We start from the raw sequence: 9,404 nt of genomic DNA on the forward strand, positions 1-9,404 counted from the left end.
AGGTGACCCCTAGCGCTTCCTTATTCACTGTCTCCATACCGGTCATGATTTTATAGACCTCTCTCATATCCCCCCACTATTCATCTCTTTTCGAAGATGAACAGTCCCAGTCTTTTTGATCTCTCCTCATACGGAAGCTGTTCCATACCCCTGATCCTTTTTGTTGCCCCTCTCTGCACTTTTTCCCAATTCTAAAATATCTTGGGGTTTTTTGAGGTGGGGTGACCAGAACTGCACCCAGTATGCAAGGTGTGAGCATACCATGGATTTATGTAATGGCATTATATTTTCTATATTTATCCTTTTCCTAATGGTTCCTAACATGCTGTTTAGCTTTTGTTTGTTTGTTTGCTGCTGCACATTGAGCACAAGATTTCAGAGAGCTACCCATGATGACTCCAAGATCTTTCTTGAATGGTAACAGCTAATTTAGACCCCATCATTTTGTATGGATAGTTTGGATTATGTTTTCCAATGTGCATTACTCTACACTTATCAACACTGAATTTCAGCTGCCATTTTTTTTGCCCAGTCACTCAGTTTTGTGAAATCCCTTTGTAATTCTTTGCCGTCAGCTTTGGATATCTTGAGTAATTTTATATCTGCAAGCTTTGCCACCTTACTATTTGCCCCCTTTTCCAAATCATTTATGAATATGTTGAACAGCACAAGTCCTGATACAGATCCTTGGGGGACCCTGCTATTTACCTCTTGCCACTCTGAAAACTGACAATTTAGTCCTACCCTTTGTATCTTTTAACCAGTTGATGAGAGGAGCTTCCCTCTTATCCCATGACTGCTTACTTAGCTCAAGTGTCTTTGGTAAGAGACCTTGTCAAAGGCTTTCTGAAACTCCAAGTACGCTATAGCCAGTAGATCACCCTTGTCTCTGTTTCCTGACACCCTCAAAGAATTCTAATAGTGGCATGAGTTTCCTTTACAAAAGCTGGGTTGACTCTTCCCCACCATATTGTATTAATCCATGTGCCTCATAATTCCACTCTTTACTATAGTTTCAGCCAATTTGCCTGGTCCTGTAGTTACTTACTAGCCTGTACTGTACTGTGTCACCTGTGGGCCCTTTTCTAAAATATGGCATCATATTAGCTATCCTCATCATGTGTTAGAGGCTGATTTAGGTGATAGGTTGCAAACCACAGTTAGTAGTTCTGCAGTTTCATATTTGAGTGCCTGCAGAACTCTTGAGTGAATACCAGTTGGTCCTGGTGACTTCTTATTTCTAAATTTCTATTTGTTCCAAAACCTCCTGTAATGACGCTTCAATCTGGGACAATTCCTCAGATTTGTCACCTAAAATGAATGTCCTGGGATGGGAATCACCCTCACAACCTCTGCCTGTCCCTTTAGAGCATCATGGGCAGTGCTGACTGCTGGTGTATTCAATGTTTTTGTCAAGATCCAATTTCTTGGTCAAGATCTAGCCAGAGTCCAGACTCCAGAGAAGAAAATAATAAAGATTTTTGGGGTCCATTCAAAAACATGTAGAGTCATAGACTTTAAGGTCAGAAGGGACCATTATGATCGTCTAGTCTGACCTCCTACACAACGCAGGCCATAGAATCTCACCCACCCACTCCTGTAATGAACCCCTAACCTGTCTGAGCTATTGAAGTCCTCAAATCGTGGTTTAAAGACTTCAAAGTGCAGAAAATCCTCCAGCAAGTGACCTGTGCCCCATGCTGTAGAGGAAGGTTAAAAACCCCCAGGGCCTCTGCCAATCTGCCTTGGAGGAAAATTCATTCCTGTCCCCAAATATGGCGATCAGCTAAACCCTGAGCATGTGGGCAAGACTCACCAGCCAGACACCCAGGAAAGAATTCTCTGTAATAACTTGGATCCCACCACATCTAACCTCACATCACAAGCCATTGGGCATATTTACTGCTAATACTCAAAGATCAATTAATTGCCAAAATTAGGCTATCCCATCTCATCATACCCCTCCATAAACTTATCAAGCTTAGTCTTGAAGCCAGATATGTCTTTTGCCCCCACTGCTCCCCTTGGAAGGCTGTTCCAGAACTTCACTCCTTTGATGGTTAGAAACCTTTGTCTAATTTCAAGTCTAAACTTCCTGATGGCCAGGTTATATCCATTTGTTCTTGTGTCCACATTGGTACTGAGCTTAAATAATTCCTCTCCCTCTCTGGTATTTATATCTCTGATATATTTATAGAGAGCAATCATATCTTCCCCTCAGCCTTCTTTTGGTTAGGCTAAACAAGCCAAGCTCTTTGAGTCTCCTTTCATAAGACAGGTTTCCATTCCTCGGATCATCCTAGTGATCATCCTTCTCTGTACCTGTTCCAGTTTGAATTCATCCTTAAACATGGGAGACCAGAACTGCACACAGTATTCCAGATGAGGTCTCACCAGTGCCTTGTATAATGTTACTAACACCTCCTTATCTCTACTGGAAGTACCTCGCCTGATGCATCCCAAGACTGTTAGCTTTTTCATTGGCCATATCACATTGCCAGCTCATAGTCATCCTGTGATCAACCAATATTCCGAGGTTCTTCTCCTCTCTGTTACTTCCAAGTGATGAGTCCCCAGTTTATAACAAAAATTCTTGTTGTTAATCCCTAAATGCATGACCTTGCACTTTTCACTATTAATTTTCATCCTATTACTATTACTCCAGTTTACAAGGTCATCCAGATCTTCCTGTATGATATCCCGGTCCTTATCTGTATTGGTAATACCTCCCAGCTTTGCCTCATCTTCAAACTTTATTAGCACACTCCCACTTTTTGTGCCAAGGTCAGTAATAAAAAGATTGGTCCCCGATCCCTGAGGAACTCCATTAGTAACCTCCCTCCAGCCTGACAGTTCACCTTTCAGTATGACCCATTGTAGTCTCCCCTTTAACCAGTTCCTTATCCACCTTTCAGTTTTCATATCCACCCCATCTTTTCCAATTTAACTAATTCCCCATGTGGAACCGTATCAAATGCCTTACTGAAATCGAGGTAAATTAGATCCACTGCCTTTCCTTTGTCTAAAAAATTTGTTTTCTCAAAGAAGGAGATCAGGTTGGTTTGGCATAATCTACCTTTTCTAAAACCATATTGTGTTTTGTCCCAATTACCATTGACCTCAATGTCCTTAACTACTTTCTCCTTCAAATTTTTTTCCAAGACCATGCATACTACAGATGTCAAACTAACAGGCCTGTAGTTACCTGGTTCACTTTTTTTTCCTCTTTCTTAAAAATAGGAACTATGTTAGCAATTCTTCAGTCATACAGTACAATCCCTGAGTTTACAGATTAATTAAAAATTCTTGCTATGGGCTTGCAATTTCATGTGCCAGTTCCTTTAATATTCTTGGATGAAGATTATCTGAGCCCCCCGATTTAGTCCCATTAAGCTGTTCGAGTTTGGCTTCTACTTCGGATGTGGTAATATCTACCTCCTGGTAATATCTACCTCCATATCCTCATTCCCATTTGTCATCCTACCATTATCCCTAAGTTCCTCGTTAAAGATTGAGGCAAAGTATTTGTTTTGATATTGGACCATGCCTAGATAATCCTTAACCTCCACTCCACCCTCAGTGTTTAGCGGTCATACTTCTTCTCTTTGTTTTCTTCTTATTTATGTGGCTATAGAACCTTTTTACTATTGGTTTTAATTCACTTTGCAAGGTCCAACTCTTCATGGCTTTTGGCCTTTCTCACTTTATCCCTACGTGTTCTGACCTCAATAAGGTAGCTTTCCTTGCTGATCCCTCCCATCTTCCACTCCTTGTGTGCTTTCTGCTTTTTCTTAATCACCTCTCTGAGATGCTTGCTCATCCAGCTTGGTCTACAACTCCTGCCTATGAATTTTTTCCCCTTTCTTGGGATTCAGGCTTCTGAAACTTTGATTTGAAGTAATTCCAGGCCTCCTCCACCTTTAGATCCACAAGTTCTTCAGTCCAATCCACTTCTTTAACTAATTTCCTTAATTTTTTAAAGTTAGCCCTTTTGAAATTTAAAAACCCTAGTCACAGATCTATTTTTGTTTATCCTTCCATTTAGTTTAAATTGAATTAGCTCATGACCGCTCGAACCAAGGTAGTCCCTTTCAACCATTTCTTCTATGAGGTCTTCACTGCTCACCAAAACCAAATCTAAAATGGCATCCCCTTTTGTTAGTTCAGCAACTACTTGGTGAAGGAATCCATCAGCTATCGCATCCAGGAAAATCTGAGCCCTATTATTATTACTAGCACTTGTCCTCCAGTCTATATCTGGGAAGTTAAAGTCTCCCATGATCACACAATTCCCATTAGTATTTACTTCATTAAAAACATTAGAGGGCTCTATCCATATCCACATCGGATCCCGGTGGTCTATAGCACACCCCAAGCACTATCCCAGGGGAGGATCTAGTAGCTTTCTTCCCCAATGTGATTTTTGCCCAGACAAACTCTTATCCTTTCCATCACTTCTTATTTCTTTACAGTCTACCTCATCATTGATATACAATACTACTCCACCACCTTTGCCTTTATTTCTGTCTTTCCTAAACACCACATACCCTTCCATACCTGTACTCCAGTCATGACTACTATTCCACCATGTTTCTGTTATCCCTATAATATCTGGTTTCACTTCCTGTACTAGTAGCTCTAGTTCCTCCATTTTGTTACCTAGGCTCCTCGCATTGGTGTACAAACATCTTAATTTTTGCTGTTTGGCTTCACTCACATTCTTTACTCAATTTACACACAGACATTCTACCGCCAGTATCACCTATTAGACTGGTTTTAGAGTAGCAGCCGTGTTAGTCTGTATTCACAAAAAGAAAAGGAGAACTTGTGGCACCTTAGAGACTAACAAATTTATTTGAGCATAAGCTTTCGTGAGCTACAGCTCACTTCATCAGAATGCATCCGATTTTAGTCTCTAAGGTGCCACAAGTACTTTTTTTTTTTTAACCTATTAGACTGGTATCCAAACTGCCCTTCCTCCTTCTATCCATTCTCCTACCCACGGCTGTATCCTTTCTTACTTCGTTTTCTTCCCTCTAAATGTTAAAATCCGCCATGGAGATTACCTGAGCATCTCCCCCAAATTCCTAGTTTAAAGCTCTCTTAATCAGTTGTGCCAGCCTCCATCCTAGAAGTCTATTTCCCTCCCTACTCAGGTGAAGTCCATCCTGAGAGAACAGTCCTCTGTCCATGAATGCCTCCCAGTGGCCATACATCCCAAAGCCCTACTTATAGCACCACTGCCTGAGCCAGCTGTTGATCATCATCATCTTGTCACACCTTTTGTTGCCCTTCCCTAGGCACAGGCAGAATCCCACTGAAGATCACCTGAGCCTCGATTTCCTTAAGCGTCTTCCCCAGCCTGGCATAGTCTCCCTTGATGCGTTCCAGCGAGAATCTAGCCATATCATTTGTTCCCACATGAAGGACAATCAGTGGATTCTTTCCTGCTCCCATTAGAATCCTCTTCAGCCTCAGGTCCACATGCTATATTTTAGCGCCCAGCAGATAGCACACTCTTCTTTTCTCTGGATCAGCTTTGGTGATAGACCTGTCTATTCTTATCAGTAAGGAGTCCCCAATCATGTAGACCTGCCTTTTCCTGGTGATGGTGCGATTCTCCGGTCTATCCCGTTCCCTCTGGCTGCAAGTCCTCTTGATTCCTATTCTCCCTTGCAATCCTCTGCAACCAATCCCGTATCCTCCTGTGGCTCATATTTGGTGTAATCTCCATTGACTCTTCCTATAGAACAAGCTGCTCTTCTCTTCTTCCTTGCCCTCCCACCTTCAGTGACCACCTGCTGTGTCCCTTCTTCATTTTCCAGCTCTGCAAACCTGTTCCTGAGCTCTTTCTCCTCTACTAGCCTGTCTTTTCCTCTGCCTGGTTCTCTTAGTCACGTGCTTCCACTTTGCTCACTCAAAAAGAAAAGGAGGACTTGTGGCACCTTAGAGACTAACAAATTTATTTGAGCATAAGCTTTCGTGAGCTACAGCTCACTTCATCGGATGCATCAGTCTCCCCTCAGAGTTCTTTGGTCCTGCTTCCATCTGTAAGTCTGAGCTTTTCCCTTCAGCTTCCTCATGTCTTTGCTCCATCATCTGCTTGACCCTTCCCTCCCCCTCTTCTAAACTTAACCAGAGTTTCCACCTGTATCTCTGCTCCTCAGATCTTTTCTTCCATTAGGCATCATTTCATGCAGATGAAACTTTCTTTTCAGGTACCCCTTGCAGGATTCTGTACATACCGCAGCTTCCACATCCAGTCATCTTCACTGTCTTTCACTGCTTGGGTCACTACCACTGGTGCTCTGTATCTGTCATAGCCTTCCCACCTAAGTCTTGTTAGTCCAGGAAACATAAACCAACCTAAAACACCACCACCCACAGCAAAACAAACCCCCAATGAGCACCACACCACTGCCAGAACATCACACGCTCCCTTCACTAGCCTGTCTGTTCCTCTGCCTGGTTCTCCTAGTCTTGCCCTGGCAAACTCCTACTCAAACTCCCCTGTTTACAGCTCTGTTTGTTGGCCCCTGTGCTGCAGCAGCTGTTGTGGTGGTATGGATTTGTCCCATGGTCCACCTATTGACTTCCCCTCACTGACTGCCAGCCAATCACTACTCTTCTGAGAGCCACACACTGGGGACCAGCTCCTTACAGAAACCATTGCAGGGATGGTGTATCTCCTCGGGTGTGGCTGCAGAGCTATGTAATCTGCCCAATCGCTCTCACTGCCAGTGGGGTACAGCTGATGCAGGCCCTGGATGGGATTTTCAAAAAAGCTCTGCACAGGGCCGAGTGGGGAATGAGCACATGACAACACCTTGCAACACCATGTGAGCTGTTGCAGGGTGAATGCTGCTCCCACCCAGCTCCATCCCTGCTGCCCCATAGCACCCAACACAACCTGCCTGTTTCTCAGCCTAGTGCTGCATGTGAGTAACCCACAGAGGGCTTGCTAAGGCTGCAGATTTGTCAATGCTCGGGGCACTGGGAACCCAGCTCCCTCCCACTGTGACTATCTGCAGCCAGCCTGGCTCTGCCTGTGGGCTGGGGGAGACAGAGTTATGGAGTAAAATGGAATCTGGCTCACTCTGGGCTGGAATTGTTTCTCAACTAGACCATGGTTGGAAGCATTAGGAGGGGCAGAACTGGGGCCCTCAACCAGCCCCTCCCATTGTAGTGTTTTGGGTTGGCAATGATGCAAACACCCCAATGCTCCCTACCATAAAGGCTGTGGTAACTACAGTCAGCCTGATGGTGTGCAATGCTGGGCAGCCCCCACCCCCATCCAGTGGGGCTGGACTTAGGCTGTTCCTCCAAGGCCTGAACAGCACATCAGCGGGCAGCTTCCCAGCACAATGCCAGGGGTGGGGTGCTACAGGGGGGATGGGGAATACGTGGGAAGCTGTTCTTTTTAGCTCACGTGTATGAAACAGAGCAATGCTGTTAGTCCAGGGGCTGCTGGTCAGGCCCTGGCTCTCTTGCATGTGCTGGGCAGGGAGTTACTCAGGTTGAGGTAAACTGGTCTCTAACATTACCAGTTGCCTCCCCTCTCACACTTCTCTATCCAGAGGGACAATAGCCCCCCTCCCCTATGGTAGCCCTAATACATCTTTCTGTGTTTTGTGTGTGTGTATACACAGCAGCTAACCCCACATCGTCCTCCTCTGTGACTAGGTCTCCTAGCTACTACCATAATCATTAATAGCCACAATTGCTGTGATTTTTTTCTTAAAGCCCCATCACCTGGAGTCAGGGGATCAAGGGAATCACAGCTATTCATTTTCAAGGTGAGCATCTAGCCATCAGGGCTGGGGAGAAGCTTGAAACTGTGACCCCTGAAAGACCCAGGCACCAAATGACCCCCAACATTTATTGTACCAAGATTTTGTGAGTTTTAGGCACAAAACTCTTTGGGGGCCTAGCTTGAGTTTTAAGGGCTGGGGTTGGCCATCTGAGTGGCTCACTTGAAAGCTGAAATGACATTTCTCTGCTCCCCCTGGTATGACACTGCACTCTAGCATATTTTCATAAAATTATATAATGAATGTAATTGGAATATGCTTCATGCAAAAGGTCTCGTCTGAGAGATCATTACAAAGCTTATAATCTACTGAGTGTGTTCATCCTATTTGTATGTATGTTTTATTCTTGTATCTGAAACTAGAAATATGAAATATAACTCTGAGGTCACATTGTAATTATGTAAAGTGTGGGCTGTTGATGGTGGCTTGGAATTTTGATGTCTCCCGTTAACCAGGACAATTGACTGTAAGTGGCTCTGTTTCTTTGCAAGTCTTCCTGTATACCTGTGGGCTGGCAAGTGGGTAATGAAGTCTTACAGTGATATGTGATCATGTCACCTGAACTAGAATCCATCTTTAACCTGGTATTTTTCCATTCAGAAAGGAGGGGTGCAAATGCAGAGAGGGACAAAGGATTCCCCCCTTGTGCAAAAGATGTTTTCTATAAGGGGGTTGAACAGAGCAAAGGGGGCTGCAGTCATGAGAAATCCCCTAGCTACCACATGAGCTGGAACAAGGGCTGTACCAGGGGAAAGGATTGTGCCCAGACTAGGAAGGTATCCGGTCTGTGAAAGCAGTTTATTGAACATCTCTGAGGGTGACATTTAATCTGTAATCAGTTTTCTTACTGTACTAGGCTTAGACTTGCATGTTTTATTCTATTTTGCTTGGTAATTCACTTTGTTCTGTCTGTTATTACTTGGGACAACTTATGGGAGGAGGGATAGCTTAGTGGTTTGAGCATTGGCCTGCTGAACCTAGGGTTGTAAGTTTAATCCTTGAGGGGGCCATTTAGGGATCTGGTGCAAAAATTGGGGATTGGTCCTGCTTTGAGCAGGGGATTGGACTAGATGACCTCTTGAGGTCCCTTCCAACCCTGATATTCTATGAAATCCTAGTTTTTGTATTTAATAAAATCACTTCTTACTTATCGGAATATTAATTTGCAGGAGGGGGCAAATAGCTGTGCATATCTCTTGATCAGCATTATAGAGGGCAAACAATTTATGAGTTTATCCTGTATAAGCTTTATACAGGGTAAAAGGGACTTATTTGGGGTTTGGATCCCATTGGGAGTTGGGTATCTGAGTGCAGGAGACAGGAGCACTTCTTAAGCGGTTTTCAGTTAAGCCTGTAGCTTTTGGGGGACGTGGTTCAGACCTCGGTCTGGGTTTGCAGCAAGCAAGTGTGTCTGGCTCAAAGCAGCCAGGGGACTGAAGTCCCAAGCTGGCACGGGAAACAGGCTCTGAGGTAGTCTCAGCACATCAGGTGCAAGTCCCAAAAGGGGTTTTCTGTGATCCAACCCATCACACCTGGAATCCAGCCTGTCCCCTCAACTAGTCCAAGCCGCACCAGTAAAACCACCCGCAAATG

The sequence above is a fragment of the Dermochelys coriacea genome, chromosome 9 (assembly GCF_009764565.3).
Source record: "Dermochelys coriacea isolate rDerCor1 chromosome 9, rDerCor1.pri.v4, whole genome shotgun sequence".
In the NCBI taxonomy this organism is placed as follows: Eukaryota; Metazoa; Chordata; order Testudines; family Dermochelyidae; genus Dermochelys; species Dermochelys coriacea.